The following is a 9,268-nucleotide window of genomic DNA, read 5'->3' on the forward strand; positions in this document are numbered from 1 at the left end:
AAAGGTTGGGATTGAGTCCCCTGCGTTTTTAAAACGTATACAAGGGGATATTTGTGGACCTATTCACCCACCTAGTGGGTCGTTTAGATGTTTTATGGTCTTAATAGATGCATATTCTAGATGGTCTCATGTGTGCCTATTGTCATCTCGCAACCTTGCGTTTGCAAAATTAATGGCACAAATAATTCGATTACGGGCGCAATTTTTCGATAATCTAATTAAGTCTATTAGACTTGATAATACTGTTGAGTTTTCATCCCAAGCATTTAATGATTATTGCTTATCAATTGGGATAAAAGTAGAACATGCTTTAGCTCACGTTCACACTCAAAATGGCCTTGTAGAGTCTTTAATTTAACGTCTGCAATTGATAGCAAGACCGTTACTCATGAAAATGAGGTTACCCACTTCTGTTTGGGGGCACGCCATTTTGCATGCAACAATGCTAGTTCGTCTCCGAACGACAAATTATCATAAATATTCCCCGTTGCAATTAGTTTTAGGTCATGAACCTAGTATATCCCATTTAAGAATTTTTGGAATGCACAGTATATGTGCCTGTAGCACCGCCATATCGCACCAAAATGGGTTCCAAAGAAGGTTAGGAATATATGTTGGGTTTGAATCGCCCTCCATTATTCGCTATCTTGAAACATTAACAGGGGATTTATTCACTAATCGATTTGCAGACTGTCGATTTGATGAGACACATTTTCCAAAATTAGGGGGGAGAAATTGGTGAAACCAAACGGAAAATTTTGTGAAAAAATTCATCATTGTCTCGTCTTGATCCACATACCTCTATTTGTGAAAAAGAGGTGCAAAAGATTATCCATTTACAGAGAATAGCAAATCAAATGCCAGATTCATTTATGGATCAAGGATAACAAAATCACATATCCTTGCAGAGAATGTTCCAATCCGTATTGATGTCCCTATTGGACAATCTCATAGTGTCATAGCTAATGAGTTAAAAGCACGCCTAAAACGTGGCAGACCATTGGGTTCCAAAGATCAAAATCCTAGAAAAAGGAAAATAAATGATCAAAATGACACTACGAAAGAATCTCGTGAAGATATCCACGATTTAATAAATTTTGATATTCATGAGAAAATCGCTGAGCCTGAGACTCAAGAAAATAAGAAACTATCAATAAATCCAATCGATATTGAGACAAATTTGAATCGATTGGATATAGTGGTGGATTATGTCTTTACATATAATGTTGCATCTAGCATTATGCAAGATAATGAGGATCTTGAACCTCAATCTGTTGGAGAATGTCGACAAAGACGTAATTGGCGAGAATGACAAGAAGCAATCCAATTAGAGTTGAATTCACTTGCGAAACGTGAAGTTTTTGGGCCTGTAGTCCAAACACCTAATGGTATTAAGCATGTTGGCTATAAATGGGTTTTTATATGCAAGAGGAATGCGAAAAATGAGGTACAAAGATATAAGGCACGCCTTGTTGCACAAGGATTTTCATAAAGGCGTGGTGTCGATTATGAGGCAACATATTCACCCGTTATAGATGCTATAACGTTCTATTATCTCATTAGTTTTACTGTCCGTGAAAAGCTTGACATGCATTTAATGAATGTGGTTACCGCCTATCTTTATGGCTTACTTGATAATAAGATATACATGAAAATTCCTGATGGATTTAAAATGCCTAACGCACATAATTCAAAGTCCCGGGAGATATTTTCAATCAAATTGCAAATATCTCTGTATAGTCTAAAGCAATCAGGATGTATGTGATATACTCGTCTTAGTGAGTATTTATTAAACGAAGGTTATATAAATGATGCCATTTGTCCATGTGTTTTTATAAAGAAAACAACATCGGGATCTGTTATACTTGTCGTATATATTAATGACATAAACCTTATTGGAACTCCTATAGAACTCCAAAAGACAATCGATTATTTAAAGAAGGAATTCGAGATAAAAGATCTCGGAAAGACAAAATTATGTCTTGGTTTGCAAATTGAACATTTGACAAATAGAATTTTTGTTCATCAATTTACCTCATAGAAAAGGTACTGAAATGGTTTTACATGGATAGAGCACATCCATTAAGTACTTCGATGGTTGTTCGATCACTTGATGTGTATAAGGATCCATTCCGACCTGAAGAAGAGAATGAAGAGCTACTTGGTCCTGAAGTACCATATCTTAGTGCAGTTGGTGCACTAATGTATCTGGCAAACACTACAAGGCCTGACATAACTTTTTCAGTTAATGTCTTAGCAAGATATAGCTCTACTCCTACGAGGAGATATTGGAATGGAATCAAACACATATTACGGTATCTAAAACAATTACCGATATGGGCTTATTTTATGGCAATAATTGCAGTCCTAATCTTGTTGGTTATGCCGATGCTGGGTATTTATCTGACCCACACAAGGCTCGGTCTCAAACAGGTTATGTGTTTACTATAGAGTGTCACGACCTGGATTTTTCCCACCCTCGGGAGTCGTGATGACGCCTACTCGTAGAAGCTAGGCAAGCCACGAAATTAGGAGTCTTTAACTCTTTTGTTTTAATCCTTTTTATAACTTATATTAACAAGTGATATACATTTAAATAACAGCGGAATATGAGATTAATAGGAAAACTTAGACAAAATAAACCAAAATAATACGGAAATCAACATATGCATCTACCAAGAAACTAGTATCACAACATTCACGGACTAACTATGATTACTACATACAGATGTATGAAAGAAAGATCACTGTCTGTCTCAGATACAAATGATAACAGAACATAATAAAAGATAGAGGAGACGTCGGGCCTGCGGACGCCTGCACGGCTACCTCGGAGTCTCAGTGGACTGAAGGCTGGCTCCCCTACTGCTGCTGACCATGTGCTGCTCCGGTATCTGCATAGAGTGCAGAGTGTAGCATCAGCACAACTGACCCCATGTGCTGGTAAGTGTCTAGCCTAACCCCCGCGAGGTAGTGACGAGGCTAGGACCGGACTCCAGATAAACCTGTGCAGTTATATAACATATGGCGAAAAATAAACAGGAATAAGCAGTTTAAATGGGAGGGGGTACATGCTTCGGGGAACATATCAAATCCAACAACAATTTAATAAGATATGAAAGGACAATTCAATATCTACAATAATAAAATAAAATTACTATTGCGGCGCGCAACCCGATCCCTTATCATTTAATATTGTTGCGGCGTGCAACCCGATCTACATATATAACTATTGCGGCGTGCAACCCGATCCAATATAATATCTGTTGCGGCGTGCAACTCGATCCAATATAATACAATAAACTACACTCCCATTCATCTCAATTATCACCATTTCTCAATCATAAGTATCTTCCACGAAAATAACCTTAAGTCTTTACTCATTATCAAGAATTCACCCACTATAGCTTTCGTAGTATCATTTAAGAATACAACAAGTATCAATTTAGGACTCACGGTCATGCTCGACACCAACGTATAGATACTCGTCACCATGCCTATACGTCGTACTCAACAAGAAGAAATTAGCAAATAGGACTCAACTCCTAATCTTTCAAGCTAAGGTTAGACCGAACACTTACCTCGATGCCTTGAACACAACTCAAGTTTCAATTATAGCTTTACCCCTTGATTCCACCGCCAATTCGCTCGTATCTAGCCACAAGTTACTTAATTACATCAATAAACGTAAAATGAATTAATTTGAATGCATGGAAATGAGTTTTCCAAAGTTTTACCCAAAAAATCAAAATCGCCCTCGGGCCCACGTGGTCAAAACCCGAGGTTCGAACCAAAAACCGATTACCCATTCCCCTACGAACTCAAATGTATAGTTTGTTTTGAAATCGGACCTCAAATCGAGATCCAAATCCCCAATTTTTGAAAAACCTAAGTTCTATCCAAAATACCCAATTTCCCCCATGAAAATCATTGATTTGAAGTTGAAATCATGTTAAAAGATGTTAATGATTGAATAAAACTAGATAAAAACGACTTACAATTGATTTGGAGAAGAAAAGTTGTTTGAAAAATTGCCTCTTATGTTTTTGGGGTTTTGAAAAATGAAAAATAACTGAAAATTCCGTCTAAATATACTGCCCTCAGATGCCCTTTGCGGACCGCACAAAATCAACTGCGGCCGCACATCACTACTTGTGTTTTGCAGTGATAGGTCTTAGTATTTCGGTCATAACTTTTTCTACAAATGTCCAAATTATGATTTCTTTACCTTTCTGGAAAATAAACACGAAGGGATACAACTTTTGTTTTTGGGTCATCTCCAAATTTCTTTTGGATCAAAAGATATAAGTTTCCGAAGTTGGACCAGTGAAGTATTCTTCACCGCGGACCGCACCAAAACTAGTGCGGCCGCACAAGCCCCTCTATGGCAGCAGTCCATATCGTGCGGACCGCACTGGCCTGTTCAGAGGCCTCCCACCTCTCTGAGCCTGCAACAACTCTGTTTTTAAGCCTAAGACGTCCCAGAACCTACCCAAAACTCACCTGAGCCCTCGGAACTCCAAACCAAGTGTACACAAAACTTCAAAAACATCCTACGGATTTATTCGTGTAATCAAATCATCAAAATAACATCATGAACATCAAATTAAATCTCAAGATCAATGAAATTTTCTCAAAACTTCTTTAAATATTAATTTTTGCAATTTAAGTCCGAATCACGTCAAATGACATCCATTTTTCACCAAATTCCACGGAAACGTCTTAAATCATGTATAAGACATGTTCCGGGCGCCGGAACAAAAATACGGGCCCGATACCTTCATGTTCTAAGCGAATTTCATTTCAATTTTCCTTAAACAATTTCAGAAAATAATTTTCTTTAAAAATTCATTTCTCGGGTTTGGGATCTTGAAATTCGATTCCGGCATACGCCCATGTCCCATATTTTCCTAGGGTCCGGGTCCGTTTATCCAAAACGTTGACCGAAGTCAAATTAACTCATTTTATGACCAAATTGTTATCATTTTTCATAGATTTTTATATTTAAGCGTTCCGGCTACGCGCTCGGACTGCGCACGTAGATCGAGGTGACTCTAGATGAGGTTTTCAAGGCCTTGGAAACATAGAATTAATTTAAAGCAAGTGATGACCTTTTGGGTCATCACATAGAGGCACTGCCATATCTTGGCGATCGACTAAGCAATCAATCGTGGCTACTTCATCTAATCATGCCGAGATAATTGCTATTCATGAAGCAAGTCGAGAATGTGTGCGACTGAGGTCTATAATACATCTTATTCAAGACAAATGTGGTTTGAAATATGAAAATCTACCCACAATTTTGTATGAAGACAATGCAACATGCATAGCCCAATTGAAGAGAGGATTCATAAAAGGAGATAGGACAAAGCACATTTTACCAAAGTTATTTTTCACACATGATCTTCAAAAGAATGGTGATATTAATGTACAACAAATTCGTTCAAATGATAATATGACTGATATGTTCACCAAGTCTCTACCGATGTCAACCTTCAAGAAGCTAGTGTACAAGATTGAGATGCGGAGGCTCGAAGATGTGAGTTGATGCTCTCACCAAGGGGAGTTAATGCGCGTTGCACTCTTTTCCCTTACAAGGTTTTGTCCCACTGAGTTTTCCTGGCAAAGTTTTTAGCGAGGCAACCAAAAGGCATATTATTAAACATGTATACTCTTTTTCTTTTACTAAATTTTTTTCCCCATTGGGTTTTATTTTAGTTAAGGTTTTAATGAGACACATTACTTATTTAATAGACATTCAAGAGGAAGTGTTATGAATAGAATTGTAATTAGAGTGAATGTCTACCGTTTAGAGAGTTTTACTTTGTGGCTAAATTATTTTTCCCCTATAAATAAAGGGGTCTTACCCCATTATAAATCATCCCAAAAATTCAATAAGAATTACTCTCTCTTTCTCTGCAATATTGTTCTTCTTCTTTTATTGTTTTCATCACAAAAACAATTATAACGGGACATAAATACGATTTCCCAGCCCTTCCCCTCTTTTAGGCATTTCCCTGGCTACTTTAAATCTTTTAGTGCTATGCCTGCCCACATATGCACTGAACTTTCATTTAGATTTTGGTATTGGATGGCCAACTTTCACTTTCAGCTAGAATTCAACAAACAACTTCTCTTGCCTCGATTAATTTCAAGAATGATTTATTGCAAATGGACAACCTTTTTAATAAACCAGATTAATTATTTATCATGACGATTATTATGTGCAAGTCATATAAAGTAAATCTGTTACAACAAAATGACAATAAACTTACTAGCTAAACAACATGACAAGTTCATAAAGCCCCTATATGATCATCATCCTACACGTAAAACTAGTTACTCAATGAATAGTTGTTTGCTTCGACACAAAATTTTTGGCTTTAATTATTAACTATTTCCTATATATAGTAAAAGGATCTCTGATTTTGATTAAATTTTGTTATATATTCATGTTGCTAAACCTTTAAGGATACCAGTCAGAAATACAGAATTATTATGAGGACCAAATACAAGTTCATCTCTATTTGATGGAAAAGGACTTTAGTAGAAATATATATACCAGAAAGCTTCCTGCTGCAAACGTTTCAAAATGGATCGGAATGCACTATTGCTTACCCGTAAAACAATACAGTTAAATTTGTGACGTGATATAAATACGTGAATTAAATTGATCCGGAAATATAAAGTAATGAAGAAAAAAATTGAATAAAATAAGAATAATTGAAGAAAAGAGAAGTCTGAGCCTTGAATTGAAATTTTCTAGAAACAAGAACAATATCAAGAACTGAATTTTAATAGAACAATGTTTAGCAGAATAAGAAAGTAATATTAGTCTTTTCTTATACAAGTATTCCTTGACCTTCAATGAGTACAAATTTCTCTATTTATAGCTAAATTGTGGGAGAAAAGATTATCAAATCAAGCTCCTCTTTAGGGTGAATAAAGACCCCTCTTGATAGCTGTATGACCGTCGAGTATAAATGCTACGATCCTCTATGATGACTGCTCCTTTAATATTTTCTTCTTCGATTGGTACCATGCTTTCAAATTCTCCTCTCCGATTTTAATATCTTCGAAACTCATACAACGCATGTCACATGCTTGTACCTGATGTCAGCTATATGCTGACTCGTATCCTACATGTCTTTACTTTCACGTGTCATCTCGACGAACGTCTGCCTATCATTTGGTAATTTTACCTCATATAGATAGTCCTCCTACTTTCCGGTGACTCAACTTGATGTGACTGTGAAATAGATAAGACCTCCTTCCTTGGTGGGAAAGTTCTTGAACGGTTTCTAATACTTGAAAGTTAACGAGTCGAACACGTATTGTCCCATGATTCGACAAATATTTTCGCTAGTTACCTAGGTAATTATGGCCTTACATTCTACCGCTTATAAACGTCTTCCCTTTTCACCACTTTCATCTTTCACTTTTACAAACTTTCTTCTCCGAGTTTTCCTAGAGGTTTTCCGCAACTACCCTTTTCTCAGTAACAACATACAAATTCATACTTTTTATCACTATGTCTTCTGCTATTCCTTTCTCTGATTACACAAGGATTTGCATCGGTGGCAGTCTATCCAAGAAGAACAAAACTAAGACACCCGAAATCGGTCTTCCCTTTACTAACACGATAATCCCTTCTCATTTGTCTTGCAAAATGGATCTCCATATTCAAAAGTAATTCTATGACCCCGACATTGACAAAAATAGAGCTATAGGTGAATATCCATCTTCTTTGTGCCCTGCCAGTATTCCTGTCGTAAAAGAGGAATGTGGCTGGAAGAATATTAAGGTTTCCGCCCCCACTGAAGCAGAGAAGATTACATTCAGCAAACCAGGGTACATTTACTTTTACACATACCCTTTCAATTTAATACTTAGCAAGGAAATAGATCCAATCAACTTGGAGTTTTGCCAGATCTACCGTGTTTGTTTTGCTCAAGTAGGATTCGAAATATGGTACACAATGGCTTGCCTTCAATTCCTGTGTTCCGAGGCTTTGGAAATCGTTAGTTTGTTCATATGATCAACCTTTATGCCCTTAAGATCTTTCGTGAAGGCATGATTAAACTCAATAAATGCGGTCATTATTCCATCGTCACCAGTATTGATGATGACAACGACCTTGGTTGGATAGAGAGGTTTGTTGTTATTGCTCTCGGTGATTTTTTAACGGTGTCAACATCTCATATTCCCAAATCCTGGAGCTACACTCGTAAGCTTTCTTCATATCATTCTTTTACTGTATTAAAGGAAATTCCTCCCTTACTAAACTTCATTTTCTCTCATTTTAGCTACCCGTTGGGTTTTCTAGTAGTTGGGAACCTAACCTAATGGGTTTAGAAAATTCTAGATACTTCCACAACAGACTCCTGTAAATGAAAGGAAATTTCAATTAGGTTCAACTTGAAGGACAAAAACCATGGTGAAAAAACTCCCCTTTTCCTTTATTAATGTCTAACTCTATGCAATAGATAATTTTTGACCTCTTTCAACAACATGTAGGCCTTCGGAAAGGATTTTCTATCTGCCCCAGCATCGTGGTTTCACATGACCCGAAGGTGCCCCAAAAACAGATTCAATAAGCCTTTAACAGGAAGAGGGCTCGTGATTCCGCTTTTGCTTCCGGTGAAGGCATATCTTCTCTAAGTTCCCATCCCAAGGGGAAAAATCAAAAAGAAAACATACCTTTAAGGCTAAGGCTAAGGAGAAGTATCCAGTCAAAAACGAGATCCCAGAAGGACCGATCACACTGATCCTTAACGAAGATGAAATCGAGGAGGATGATGAAGTGGTTTCTCTTCGTAGAAGAAAAAACAGAAGAACTCCCTCAACTCAACCGGAGGATGGAAACTTTATTGAGTTAAACTTGGTTGAAAATGATGAATCACGCTTCTGGGCTCCAGTTGTTGCCTCTGCTTAGAAGGGTTCTGTTTCTGATGCTCCTTCAACTTTTATTCCATCTCCAGCTCATGCCTCGCCTTCAGTCCCAAATGAACAAGAGGAAGATGTGTGTTCCCCTTGATTACCCAATCAAGGGAGCATATAAAACGTTTTCCCAACATCCATCCAGAACCCTAAAGTAAATGCAATGTTACATATTCGGTTTAGGATGAATGCCATTTTCTTCCAACTCGGTGGGAGTAGCCAACTACTTGAAACCTTTGGCTTCGGATAAGGACTAGAGAAAAATGGATGGTCTCTCCGTATAATGTTTCATCAACAACAACATGCATCTTGCTGCTCAAGTATCATC

This window comes from Nicotiana tabacum, chromosome 5 (assembly GCF_000715075.1).
Source record: "Nicotiana tabacum cultivar K326 chromosome 5, ASM71507v2, whole genome shotgun sequence".
Taxonomy (NCBI): Eukaryota; Viridiplantae; Streptophyta; class Magnoliopsida; order Solanales; family Solanaceae; genus Nicotiana; species Nicotiana tabacum.